Source organism: Rhinoraja longicauda, chromosome 11 (assembly GCF_053455715.1).
Source record: "Rhinoraja longicauda isolate Sanriku21f chromosome 11, sRhiLon1.1, whole genome shotgun sequence".
Classification (NCBI taxonomy): Eukaryota; Metazoa; Chordata; class Chondrichthyes; order Rajiformes; family Arhynchobatidae; genus Rhinoraja; species Rhinoraja longicauda.
Window position 1 is genome coordinate 34,710,124 of NC_135963.1, and position 9,715 is coordinate 34,719,838.

The window sequence follows — 9,715 nt, forward strand, 5'->3', positions numbered from 1 at the left end:
TTTGCTAATGGTACTTTTAATCCCTTCGTCTAAGTCATTAATGTATATCGTAAATAGCTGGGGTCACTCTGCAGCCTCCTAGCATCCTCCTCACAGCTAACACTGCCACCCAGCTTCGTGTCATCCGCAAACTTAGAGATGTTGCATTCAATTCCCTCGTCCAAATCATTAATATACACTGTAAATAACTGAGGTCCCAGCACTGAGCCTTGCGGTACCCCACTAGTCACTGCCTGCCATTCCGAAAAGGACCTGTTTATTCCTACTCTTTGCCTCTCCTATTATTGCCTCTCCTTATTTTAATACCAACCTTTAAGTGAAAGGTCATTTTAAATTCCTCACATCAATGACCTGACTCGGATTAAGACTATCTCTCCTTACCTTAGACATAGGACATAGAACATAGAATGCTACAGCTCTAGGACAGGCCCTTTGGCCCACAATGTCAACGCCAAATGTCATACCAAGACCAACTCTAATCTGCCTGCGCACAATCTGGATCCCTCAATTCTCGGCATATCCACATGTCTATCCAAAAGTCTCTTAAACACCAATATTATATCGTCTCAAGCACCATCCCCAGCAATGTGTTCCAGGCACTTACAACACTTGCCCCACACATCTTTAAATTTTGCCGCTCTCACCTTGAAGGAATTACTGGAGTGGGACACACCTTTGATTATGTTGGCTGCTTTTCTGAGCCAGAATGTCTTTGGTAAATCAGATGAAAGAAAATCCCTAGGCTTTTCTTCCGGCAGCTTGTATCATTTACCCACTGTTCTCAGTGTGGAAAAACTTGCTCCTCAGGTCCCCTTTAAATCTGTCCCCTCTCATCTTAAACCTAAGTCCTCCAAGCTTTAAATTCCCCTATTCTGGGAAAAATATTGACCATCCACCTTATCTATGCCTCTCATTATTTTATAATCCTCTATAAAGGTAACCTTCAATTTGCTACACTCCAGGGAAAGGAGTCCCAGTCTAACCTGTCTCTACTTATAACTAAAGTTCATGGATGGAAGCAGAGGTGGTGGTGGAAGGTTGCTTTTCAGACTGGAGGCCTTGGACTTGTGGTGTGCCTTAAGGATTGGTGTTGGGGCCCATTGGTGTTTGTGGTCTACTTGATTTGGCTGAGAACGTACAAGGCACGATTCAAAAGTTTGCAGGTGACACTAAAGTGGGTGGTATTGTAGATATCAAGGATGGTTATCAGAGGTTGCAGCAGGATCTTAACCAGTTGGGCAAGTGGGCAGAGGAGTGTTCAATGGAGTTGAATGCAGATAAATGGGAGATGTTGCATTTTGAGAAGACTAGCCAGGGTTAGACCTTCACAGTAAATGCTAGGGTTCTGGGGAGTGTTGTAGAGCAGATGGATCGAGGAGTGCAGGTACATAGTTCATTCAAAGTGGTGTCACAGGTAGATAAGGTAGTCAAGATGGGCTTTCTGCACATTGGCCTTCATCAGTCATGTTTTTGAGTATAGAAGTTGGGATGTTATGCAACAGTTGCACAAGGCATTGGTGAGACCACAGTTCGAGTATTGTGTTCAGTTTTGGTCACTCTGCTGCAGGAAAGATGTTGTTAAGCTAGAAAGTGTTCAGAGAAGATTTACAAGGATGTTGTCAGGACTTGAGGGCCTAGCTGTAGCAGGGAGAAGTTGGACAAGCTAGGACTGTATTCCTTGGAGCACAGAAGGATGAGGGTAGGTAGGCTAGAACTGTACTCGGAGTGCAGGAGAGGTAATCATATCAAGATGTACAAGACCACGAGGAGAATAGATAGGGTAGATGCCCAGTCTTTTACCTATAGTAGGGGACTCAAGCACCAGTCGACATAGGATTAAAGCGAGAAGGAAAATATTTAATAGAAATCTGAAGGGCAGCTTTTCCACACAGAGGGTGGTGGGTAAATGGAATGAACTGCTGAAGGAGGTAGTTGAGGCAGAAATTATAACAAATTGTAAAATACATTTGGATAGGTACACAAGTAGGTGGGGTTTAGAGGGATATGGGCCAAAGGCAGGCAGTGGGACTAGAGCAGATGGGGCACATTGGTCGGCACGGGGAAGTTGGACTGAAGAGCCTGTTTCTGTGTTGTGTGACTCTATGACTACGTTCTCCAATCCCAGCAACATCCTTTCCTGGACCTTCTCTAGCATAATCACATTAAAAGGGATTTAAAGTGTATTGGGATTTTATTTCACAGGCTGCTCAAAGGAACTGAAGGATTTAGGCATCCAAAAACTATTTAGACAGGCATTCAATACATTCAAGGTACATATAGATCTAATGCGAGCATATGGAATTAATATAGATAGGCACAAAATGTCGGGTGGCCATGGTTGGACCCAGAGCCCGTGTCTGTACTAGACAACTCTACTACTCCAAGATACTTTTCATTGGGGTTCCTGGCCCGGCCGCTTGCTGGGTTCCATCAGATCAACAACCAGCGACTCGACGTCTAATTATCTCCAGCTACATTCTTCTTGTCTAAATACAATCTCACTGAGCAGAGGGGGGGGGGGGTCTCAAAGGGATGGCAAAATGAAGTGTCAAATGCAGTTGACACAATTAGGAAGCGATAACAAGCCAGACGCTGTTCATAATGTGTCCCCAACGTGTCCCATCCTCCTACCCGACCTTTCTCCACCGACCTTCCCCTCAGTCAATGGGCAGCACAAATGTCCAGCATGCTCCATGGGAATCCACCAAGCGGCCCTCACGTGTGGCCAAGTCACGTTGAGATTGGTTGAACGATCAGCATCACCTGCATTCATTCCCAACACATTGCTTCGTTCTGGTGAAGGGCCATCAATCTGACCCGCTGACTGTTTCTCTCTGCTCTTCCCAGCATTTTCTAATTTGATTGCATGCCCAACAAAATGCTTTTTTTTTGTGTGTAACCGTGCAGCTTGTAAACGAATGGAAACAAACAGCAATTCGCCCATACCTTTGGCAAAGTTTGATCAAACCAGAATCCCCCCGCCCCTTCTGTATGAATCATACGTGATGGAAATATGTATTGGGTTAAAAACTGACATTGACGATTCCCCCCCCACCACCAGAGACAAAATAACTAAACTGAATTGAAATAACTCGGATAATTAATCTTAAAACACACACCAGCCTTTTAGGTCGACCGCATCACACTAGCTGGACAGACCCGGCCGGCCCTCCTCTACCCACCCTCCCTCCCTCCCTCCTCTACCCTCCCTCCCTCCTCTACCCTCCCTCCTCTACCCACCCTCCCTCCCCTACCCTCCTCTACCCTCCCTCCTCTACCCACCCTCCTCTACCCACCCTCCTCTACCTACCCTCCTTCCCTCCTCTACCCTCCCTCCCTCCTCTACCCTCCCTCCCTCCTCTACCCTCCCTCCTCTACCCTCCCTCCTCTACCCACCTTCCTCTACCCTCCCTCCCTCCTCTACCCACCCTCCTCTACCCTCCCTCCTCTACTGACCACTGCTTCTCCACTCGTGCTCCCCCAGCCCCAAGTCTTGACCCGTCTGCTCCAACAGCCGGCGTCTCCCCAACGCCGTACACGCCTTACACCACCACCAAGCAGTGCCCCTGAGACACGACCCAGACTACTTACCGTTCACACCACTCCGGGACCGCCGACCCTCCACGTGTCACTGCTGAACTTTCCTTGAAAATCCCCCGGTTGAAGCTCAGCAACTGGAGTCAGATCACAAAGCGGCGCCAGCATGAGCGAGAACGTGTTTCTTTTGGGCGGAGGGCGTTCGGGCTACTCTTTTGATGAGTCTTAAACTAGCGTGCCCGCCGTTTAAACCACACTTAAGCTGCTGTGTTCCTCAGTGCTGAGCTCCTGCGATTCTATTACAGAGCTCAGCTTAAACCACATGCAATTTTCGCACCTCTGAAATGTGTGATCCTTCTCACACGCAGTCATCAAAAAAGCAAGCTGCTGCAATCTAACTTTCTAATGCAATGCTTGTGAAATTGAAACCTACTTTCCGAGCAGCCCCAGGGTTGGAAGAAATGTTTTGGTCTTTTAGTAATGGGGGGCCTTGGATGTCTCTGTCTCATAACATTTTACATTAATTTTACAGCACAGAAGCAAACCCACTTGTCTGTCTTTCTTTCTGTATAACCCACCTTCATATTTACACTATAGTTCTCCCTATCTGCTGCACCTTGTAATGATATCCTTCAATTCTGCTCCCTTTTATAAACCTGTCCACCCCAAAATTAAGTAATTATATCTTTTTGACAGAGGAAGTTAAAAAATCAAAGTTAAAAAAAACTGGAACAAAGAATAACATTTCATCTTTTGAAACTGTTCCATTCAGACCCCTTGACCCTCCTCTTGTTCCAGCAAGTTCTGATCAAGGGTCTCGACCCGAAACGTCACCCATTCCTTCTCTCCCGAGATGCTGCCTGACCTGCTGAGTTACTCCAGCATTTTGTGAATAAATCGATTTGTACCAGCATCTGCAGTTATTTTCTTATAGTTCTGATCAATAGTTGAGTTTCATTGAACAACAATAAGCAGTTACATTCTATAATCATGATTGTTCATTGTAGTGAGCTGTATTGAGTCTCTGCACATTTCCCTGTTCTTTAAACCAGAAGATTATCCGTGCTTTGTGCAGACTTAATTATGCATTTTATACCATATGCATTTTTAATAACTCAAATTGAAATTGTTTTAAGCAAGAATATGTTCGCAATGGATTTAATATTTACAATGTACTTGACAACAGGTTGTGTTTCACCCACTCTGTAAAACATTTTTCTATATATAACACTTTGCACAGATTCATCATTTACACAAAGGATGGTATATGGAACAGGATGCCAGAAGAGGTAGTTGAGGCAGGTACTATACCAACATTTAAAAGACATAGGAAAGATTTAAAGGGATATGAGCCAAACGTAGGCAGATGGGAATAGTATAGATGTGGCATCGTGTTTGGTATGGGCAAGTTGGACTAAAGGGCCTGTTTCCATTCTGTATGACTCTATGACATATCACATTTGGTTCTTTTTGCCAATCTCCTACATTCAATATCCCCTAGAATCTCTAAACTAGTTCTGCACCCTTCTGCTAATGGGGAATGGTTTCTGTCTATTTCCTCATAGCATCTAAACCATCCATTATTTTAAGTACCTCAATCAGATCCACTCACAACCTCCTCTGATAGAAGGAGAAAACCCCAGCATCTCCAGTCAAGAGTGTTTAATTGTCATATGCACAAATGCACAATGGAAAAACGAAATTGGTTCTTCATTCCTGGAATGATTTTGAAAAATCCCTTCTGCTTCCTCTCCACAGCCTTCATATCTCTCATAGGGTGTGTTGTCCTGAATTGGACACAATACCCAAGTTGTGATTGAACAAGGGTTTTATCGAAGTTCATCATGACCTCCTTGTTCTGACAACAAGATATTACCTTCGTTCTGTGGGATTAGTTCAAAATGCACTTTTTCACAAACAATTAAACACAGAAGAACATATTTGCATTCTGGCTTTAAATTATTTGGATTTGATCAGATTAAAAATAATAGATTGAATGAAGTACAGAATACCATCATGATTGTGACAAAAGACAAAGGAAGCAACAGAGATGAGTGGCTTCAACTTTGGTTTTACAATTGAGCAGGTGGTTAAAGAGCATTCATGAGAGGAAACCATTTGCATGCTGAGATTCTGTGATGTTATATGGATGTAATGTGTATGGATGATTAGTGTTCTCAGAATAATTCCAGGCAAATGCATTGTAACTAACACTGGCTGGACATAAATTTTGTTTTTCAGACAAGTGACTTCTCATAGGGGATGTATGCTTGGTTTACCTAAAATAAGTTGAAAGCAACCCTTACAACTGTCATAGGAAAAAGAAACATAATGAACGTCATTCATAATAAACACAGTGAAGCCCATTAACATTGAGATCTAAATACGTTCTCTGCAATTTGACCAAAAACACATAATAATAAACACAATCCTCCTAATGGCAGCACTCATATACTGTGTGATTTGTATATTTATTAAATGTGGCTTTTGGTATTACACTCCTCTGCAGATGGTAGTTAAATAAGTGGAAAGAGATGCAGAGAGGTTTATGGATGGAATTTCAGATCTTATTCTCTTGGCAGCTGAAAGCACAGCTGCTGATGGTGGAGTGGTAATGCTGGAGTTGGCCAGGAGGCATGAATCAGGAGAGAGTAGATATCTTGGACAGTTATATGACTGAATAAAATGGAGACAAGCAGGTGCAAGACTGAGAAAAAGATGAGAATTGAAAAATACGGCATTTTCTTAACCATAAGCGAATGAAGATCAATGAGCACAGAGGCAGATGATTGGGTGGTGGTTAGTGTTATCAATTTTAATGTAGAAACGAGAAACTACAAATGGTAGTTAAGGGTCTTGACCTGAAACATCACCTACCCATGTTCTCCAGAGATCCTGCATTACCCACTGAATTACTCCAGCACTTTGTGTTCTTTAGCACTTCTTAATGATTTGTTTTGTATTTCCAGAATATAGAAAAGGGAAGCTAACAAGGAATGTTTGATGAAGCCATCCAACATTTACATAGGTTCATATGAGAGTTGTGGTGATGAGTGGTGTTGTGAAGGTGATACTAATGATGGTTTGGAAGTATGGTCCATCACCACATCTTAGTGTCAAATATGATGTAACATTATGGACAGCCTGATTCATATTCAGATAATTGTCATGGAAAGGGTAAGAAAGATGATGGTCTTCTGGTAATTAGCTGGAGGAAATTGCTTCTCATCTGGTATTGGATTTTAGACAAGTAAACTGTTGATTTAGAGGCAGTGGTTGGTGAGAGCATGGTTGCCCTTGCTATAATGTTTCATTAAAGGAGCTGGTAAGAAAGTTGAGTATCATCAGCATAAACAGGAAACAGATGGACTGCGTTTTTAGATGATGTTGCCATGATGTAGCACATGGGTAAAAAAATAGGAGGGGGTCAAAGACAGATACTTGGGTCAACAAAGGGACATGGGCAGGGAAACTGTTCCTGTACAAAAAGAACAGGAAATATCCAGCTGGTTAGGCAGTATCTGTGGTGACAAAAATAGAGTTAACATTTAAGGTTGATGACATTTCATCAGAAATGTTTATCGATTCTGCTTCTCTCCCACATCTGCTGCCTAACTTACTGCATAGTTCCAGCATTTTGTTTCTATTTCACATTTTGCTTTTGAAGCCATTCTCGGCAGGTTATTTGGTTCCATTGAAAAGATAAAAATGGAACCTGACAAACCCAGCAAGTGGATGATAGTGGAGAGGCGCAGGAGGAGGATCGTGTAGGTTATCATGAGAAAGGCTGCAGCCAGGTAAAGGAGGATGAAGACAAATGGATTACCATGCCTAAGATTGGAGCAAGGCAACTACGTTCCAACCAGCTCGACAATTGATGGATTAATACTGATCCCTATGCTGTAATGTTTCATTAAAGGAACATACATAAAAGCTCCAATAATCCACTATCAGGTAGTTCAGAGAACTTGAGGGGCAAGCAATAGGTTCACAGGAATCGTGTTCCAATGCTCCCTTTAAACTTAATGGGTTCTGTTTCCTGCACTCTCAATAACCTGTAGAGAGTTTTATGTAAGAGAGTTTATTTTAACTATAGCTGGTTACAAAGTCAAAGAGCATGGAAGCAGGTCCTTCGGCCCAACTTGTCCATACCTATCAAGATGTTAGTCATATTTGTCCATACCTATCAAGATGCCCCATCTAAGCTAGTCATATTTGCCCACATTTGGCTCATCTCCCTACAAACTTTCCTATCTATGCACAGTAAGTGTCTTGTAACTGTTGTTATAGTACTTGTTTCAACAACCTCCTCTGGCAGTTTGTTCCATATACCCATTGGGCTCTGAATGAAAAGATTGTCCCTCAGGTTCCTGTTAAATTTTGCCCCTCTCACGTTAAACCTATGCCTTCTGGTTCTTGATTCCCCTACCCTGGTAAGAAAAAACTCTATGCATTCACCCTATCTATTCTCCTCAAGATTTTATACACCACTATCAGACCACCCTTGGTCTCCTCTGATCCAAGGAATAAAGTACTGGCCTTCCCAGTCTTTCCCTATATCTCAGGCCTTTGTGACCTGGCAACATCCTTATGAATCTTCTTTGCACTCTTTCCAGTTTCACTGAAAAATTATTGCACCACTGTGCAATATGTTAAGAAAGCAGTGAATTAAAAGTCAGTTGGCTATTAATATGTGTAAAATCGAATAGTTATTTCTTTCATTTGTTCTATATCTATTATCATATCATATATATACAGCCGGAAACAGGCCTTTTTCGGCCCTCCAAGTCCGTGCCGCCCAGCAATCCCCGTACATTAACACTATCCTACACCCACTAGGGACAATTTTTACATTTACCCAGCCAATTAACCTACATACCTGTACGTCTTTGGAGTACTGATTGTGAATGATCAGCCATGATCACCGCTTGAATGGCGGTGCTGGCTCGAAGGGCCGAATGGCCTACTCCTGCACCTATTGTCTATTGTTTCTCCACATCACTGTTTATATCTCTCATTTCCCTTTCCCCTGACTACTCTGAAGAACGGTCTTGACCCGAAATGTCATCCATTCTTTCTCTCTTTTTGAGTTACTCCAGCATTTTATGTCTATCTTCAGTTCAAAATATCTGCCAATTTTGCACCAACGAAGTCTTCAGGATGCCAGATTATCAGAGTTTTACTGTATTTCAGAGCTTCCTCAATTGTTGAATTGAAGCTACTCCTGACAATGCTCTACTGTGCAAACCTATAGGATCTCACTTGGATATTTAAGGTGGCTTCTTCCTGCTTCAGGTTGGTGCTCCAGTTGCCAGGATTCTAAGTTACAAAATCACGGATGTTGCTAGAAATAAGCTATTTTAAGTGCATTGTCAATTTTGCCCTCTTCTCTCCATAAATGTTTACGAAAACTGTCCCCAACCAATTGTCCCTATATAAAGTATTTCATGTGGATAATTTCAAAAAGGACTCTGCAGAGACATGTAGGTAAACATGTACAGCAAATCATTGTGTTAAACATCAGGAGTGACCAAAAGGCTGATGAAAGTTTAAAGGAGGATCTTAAAGTAAGTGTTCCTATTCCTACACAGATTTACATTTCTACTTGTAAGTAAAGGGCCTGTCCCACTTAGGCGATTTTAAGGCGACTGCTGGTGACTAGGCTGTCGCCGTCAGTTCGCCGGGGTGTCACGGGCATGATCGTGAGGAGTCTTCCAAGAATCGTAGTGGATCTCGGCACGTCGCTGAGAAATCATCCGGAGTGAAATTTCTCGGCGACAGCTGGCTTGTCACCAGGTATCGTTGCTTATTGCGGGCGCTGTCGCATGCTGTCCTCGGGTTTGCTAGTTTCTCTTAGATGCATTTAGAAGCACATAATATTAAAATAAGTAAAGTCATTTCAAGATACCATAAAATACTTGTGTTTAACCAATTTATTTAACGTCAAGCCATTTGACAGGTAGATTGGAGGCGACAGTTTGACGGTCAGGTAAGCGTTGGAATTTTCACGATGTTTATGGCCATCAGCGATCACATTTAAAGTAGGCTCCCAACCCAGATATGCAACCCAGAAACCAGATATGCATCTCCCGTACATTTTCAAAGAATGCCTACACACTTTTCACAAAAATCCTTTTAACCACTTTTAAAATTAAATTTCTTAATACTGCCATTAGTA

At 42.6% G+C, this 9,715-nt stretch overlaps 1 protein-coding gene across 1 annotated transcript in view; it reads right to left on the reverse strand.

The window, feature by feature from the left end:
- il12rb2 (interleukin 12 receptor, beta 2a) overlaps positions 1-3,783 on the reverse strand; it is a 38,203-nt gene extending 34,420 nt beyond the window's left edge. Inside the window, exon 1 of the mRNA XM_078407987.1 lies at positions 3,592-3,783. The gene's annotated coding sequence lies outside the window, so the exon portion shown is untranslated. The remainder of the gene's footprint in view (positions 1-3,591) is intronic.
- Between the last annotated feature and the right edge of the window lie 5,932 nt (positions 3,784-9,715).